Below are 5,000 nucleotides of genomic sequence, written 5' to 3'. Positions count from 1 at the left end.
TTCTTTATCGACAGATGTAAGTTAGAAGTACAAATTTTAGAATTATGATTTACCTGAATAATGATCTAACTCTAATCTGAATTTCATAATGGTAATATTGTGGTGCACTTTTATTGTCATAAATAAAACACAAAATAAATTCTTCAATTTGTTTTTTTTTTTTTACTTTGGATATATTGCCAAACATAAAAGGATTCTATTGAGGTCTCCAGAATTGTAATTGTTCAGCAATTGAAAGATGTGTGTAAAATACCCATAGAATTTAAATAAATTTCCATTTTTATAATTTATCATTAAATTACCTCATACAGATATTGAAAGAATATAGCTTGGTTATTTCTCCTATACATTTTATGGATTATATGTGTATATCAAATTATTCAAAGATCTTATTAACATAAATATTAACCATATAATTTTGTATCCTCTAAAATCTAAAGCCTTACCTCAAATCGATCTAGCTATGTTGCTACTAAGAAGAACAACTGGTGAAATTGATGCTGACCAAAGATGCTGATGGTCTTTATATGCGATGTGGAGAGGAGATCAGTTGAGATGCCAGTTACTCCATTATTTACACTATTTTGGCGCCATTCAATGTGCCAAGTCTATCGTCGAGTTTTACTGAATAGAAAACTAAATCTTGTTTATTCTTAGTCCTAGAAATGACACACGCAATTCATAACGATATATAATGAGTTATTGTTATTAAGTCATTACAATACAGACTATGAATATAATTTGGCAGATGCAATATCAGGTAAATTCCCAGGAATCTTCCTGTTAGAATTCCCTGACTAAGAACTAGTATATGACGCAAGATGGCTTGCTTAAAAACCGGATGGTCCACCCATCTCCTCTCCTACCCTAACCCCGGCACCCAGTCAACACATTCCATTTCTTTGCGGAAGAAGAAGAAGAAGAAGCGTACATCAGCAGTGCCGAATGTTTTTAAAAAAGTTTTTAATTTTTTTCTATTTTCTCACTAATAAGATTCAGGGACTTTCAGATAATTTATATTAACTTGATATAACTTTTGATCTAAAGTCTTAATCTGTATACTATTAATACCACCGAAATATCTCAAGTACCACGTATAGATTTTGTTGTTTCATAAAAAAAGTTTTTCACGATTGTATTTGTATAGGCACCCATTTAAACACACATTTTAGCAAGTATATTTTATCAGATGGACAATCAAACAAACATAAGCTCACATTTATTTACAAGCTGTACCAGAGATGGAAAATAATCGTTTCAACACTAAATTTTGCTTCCCCTCAGAAAGGAAAAATGTGGAAATGATGTTGCAAGATATTGCTCTAGTGTTGCATTTCCTCTTACAGCAAAACTATAAATGAACCCCCATTACTTGTAATATTTGAGTCCTCTGTCAAAATTTTTCAAATCTAGCTATGTAGATGAAGAAATACAATAGTCATGGATTTGGAAACGAAGATCAAATATCTTGATAAAGAATGGGATAAGATAAAAGCCATATATTACCCTACCAAACTCAGAGTATAAAAAAAAATAATAAAAGGAAGAAGAGAAACTTACGGAGGAATTTAACTCCAGACAGTGGTGGAGCAAAGGTCGGAGGCTGTGGCGCTATCATAGAAGATGTAGTGGCTACTTACTTGCAAGGGAGTCTAAGGCAAAGGCATATGTATTAGACTTAGTTCTGTCAGATATCAAAAGAAGGAGGATGATGTTTGTGGAATAAAATTGATTTCTCAGTGTGTGTGTGTGTGTGTGTGTGTGTGTGTGTGTGTGTGTGTGTTTGTGTAGGCAATGGAAAGAGTTATAATTACAGAAGGATTGAAACCGTCAGACCAGTACTTAAATGATCACATAATTCTTTAGTGGTAATAATCAAAGGCTGGCTGGTACTTTAACCTACCTACCACCTATATTTCATCTTGTAAAGTTGACATTGATTTGTTATCTTATTTTCTTTCAATTTAAAAGGTATAGATTATTATGAAATAATTGAAAATAATGTTTAATTCAATCTAGCAGATCACATTAAAAAAAAAAAATAAGGTATATAATAATAACATTTAGAATCATTTAAGAAAATCCGTTGCATTTAGTTCAAATCGATCGATGCACAATGAATTCCAAGATATGAAAAGATAAAGATTACAAATTTCAGGTACCCAAGCCACTGTACCCAAACCTGAATTGCAGCAATAAATAGTCGTCCCTGGTAAAGTCCCTCGTCAAACCCCAGGAATGGCTCTTTAGCAAAAAAAAAAAAAAAAAAAAAAAAAAAAAAATAGGCAAGTGAAAAAAGAGATTTACTGCTACTCACGCAAATCGCTTTCTGGACTTTCTTGGCCAATTGAATTTTTTTTTTCTTTCTTTTTAGCCGGTTAAGTCTGGTAAGATGGACCTGACACATTCAGACTTCTTTAACAAAGAAATTTTGATAATTTTATGATGTATTTATTGTAATTCTCTAAACTAATTAAAATGATTACCTTTCGATAAACGCATGTAATAATTATTTCAACAGTCTCATTTTCCCTTGTTATTTTGACTCCAGAAATGGTACCGGGTAGTAAGTCAACTACGGACTGTAGCCAAAAACTTGGTTAAGAATTGCGCAAGACTAACAGCCATTGCCTGGTCCCCCTTGGACTAGCGTAGGTATAGAGGGGCCTTAGGAGCTTATCATATGTAGGCCTACTGCATATATGTTCGATCCTTGGGAAATTGACCGGTCCTTGCCTCTGCCATTCATGAGTGAACTTTACAATCTCTTCAGAATTTTCAAATGTATCATAATGTTATTGTGATTTCGTGTAGTAAAAAATCCACACAATAAATTAGATTAAGTAAACACTTTATGCATAGAGGTATTTTGTTTATTGATACGAGTAGTGGTAATGAGTTCTCATTCCTTCTCTTCTGAAAGTATCATACATAGAAGATAAAACCCCTATAGATTAATTAGACGAGATTCCTGTCAATCAAAATAAGCAAAGTGAAGAACTAATGAGATGAAATACTGAGCAAACCTTGTGCAACATTTACATGACCTATGCATTTAATAATGACGTCTTTATTCTATGGTTTACCGGAATGTAATGTTATCAAAATTAGACATCATGTACTTAAGTAACTAACTACCTATTTACGTAACTAAAACTTACGTCATTCCCTTCATATATATATATATATATATATATATATATATATATATATATATATATATATATATATATATATATATATATATATATATATATGTGTGTGTGTGTGTGTGTGTGTGTGTGTGTGTGTGTGTTTCCTGTTGGAGATAGGTGTCTCAGCCACAGAATGGACCTAAGGTCCATTAATGGCCCATGGAGAGAGAGAGAGAGAGAGAGAGAGAGAGAGAGAGAGAGAGAGAGAGAGAGAGAGAGAGAGAGAGAGAGTTATACCTTTACTTCAGTTTGTGGTTAACTGTGTATCGTTAGTCTTAAATCTCGTATACAAATGAAAATGATCAACCAATTATATCAATTGTTCGTCATTCATCAGAAAAGGCTTTTACATAATAGCTTCAATGTTTCTTCACCCGTATAAGGAAACGAAGTAATAATTTCGGAGGTACCGCAATTTGATGGTAAAGTAAAATAGATTTCCAAAAGAAAAGAAAAAACGTTTGCCATTACATATATTCGATTCTTCTTCTTCAAACATGGAGGCTGACTCGGGTAGTGAGCGAATGACTGAACCTGGGGCTCTTTCGTAAGCAAACTGACTTTCGCAATCTGCACTTCTTGCTCCCACTCGTGGAATTCCGGCTGCAATATTCTTGGGAATTTACCGCGTTTCGAAAGTGCCATAACGTATCAATATCCTCATTGAAATTTCATGAAGACGACAAATAAGATATTTTTCATACATAATTATTCCCAGTTTTAGAAGAAAGTTGATGAAGTATTCGTAGGACCGACTCATTTCGCTAAATCCCTGTCCGTTCAGCCGGTGTTGGACAAAACTAACTGGCTAAGGGCACAAAAAAGGTGGTATCTGGCATCTCGTGGGATCTTCTTCCCTTGCAGGATATAAACATCAGAGCTTCCTTAGTCAGTGTCAAATACTCCTGCTGTTCTTCCGAGTAGCAACAATACTAAAGCCAACTAAGGTAAGAGTTGAGAAAATATAGAATTGAAAGGTCATTGCTTATATTTATGGGCTTCTTAGATGAGACTTTTATGCTTGTTTTTTTTTTTTTTTTTTTTTTTTTTTTTTTTTTTTTATGGCAGCCTACTTCAAAAGAAATTATCAAAATAAATATGTTATGTTTCATATTGCCAATTCACATATATTTTTCTTGATAACAATACCATTACATATTCATGTTCCATACTCAATGAGTTGTCGATATATGATATAAATGTATTAATGCTCTATTATATGTAAATTATCATATTGGCCGCTACTATTATATTCATATTGTTAACTGTTTAGTAATTGAAAAAGGATATTAAAACAGATTTCCTTAAAAGTTATTTTTAGTAATCAAGCTTATATCTATATCTATAACAATAGTTATTAAACTTTGAATCATCAGTTTTTGTAAAACAACTATGACTTTTGATATTTGTTTTGAAATACTATAGAAATAATTTCCATTGCTTTTCTATCTGACCACAGTGAAAACAAATATTTAGAATAAAATGCTTCCATCAAACATGAAAAGCTTCCGACAAGTATGAATGGTCAAATGTAATTGCTCATCGGGATACAGAAGTTCTAAATCAAATTCAAAACTATAAATATGCAAATAAAAGTTTTTTATTTTCTTTGTTCACAGCCAAGATGAAATTCCTGATTGTAGCCTCCTTCTGTGTTGTTGTGGCTGTTGCCCAGAATGCTATCCAGCCAAAACCAAATGTTCGAACATTGCCTGCTGAGGTCCGAAAAGGTTAGTATCATTCTAACTTTTTTTCGCTTAAGGAATTTAAAAAATAAGACTATTGGCCTAAAATAAATTATCAATA

General features: G+C 32.5%; 1 protein-coding gene across 1 annotated transcript in view; it reads right to left on the bottom strand.

Annotated features, from left to right (window-relative positions):
* Nucleotides 1–508, bottom strand: part of LOC137650272 (uncharacterized) — a 33,110-nt gene extending 32,602 nt beyond the window's left edge. The window contains exon 1 of the mRNA XM_068383585.1: nt 447–508. The gene's annotated coding sequence lies outside the window, so the exon portion shown is untranslated. The remainder of the gene's footprint in view (nt 1–446) is intronic.
* Between the last annotated feature and the right edge of the window lie 4,492 nt (nt 509–5,000).

Source organism: Palaemon carinicauda, chromosome 11 (assembly GCF_036898095.1).
Source record: "Palaemon carinicauda isolate YSFRI2023 chromosome 11, ASM3689809v2, whole genome shotgun sequence".
Classification (NCBI taxonomy): domain Eukaryota; kingdom Metazoa; phylum Arthropoda; class Malacostraca; order Decapoda; family Palaemonidae; genus Palaemon; species Palaemon carinicauda.
The sequence above is the reverse complement of the archived record's forward strand: the minus strand, read 5'-3'. Positions and strand labels throughout refer to the sequence as shown.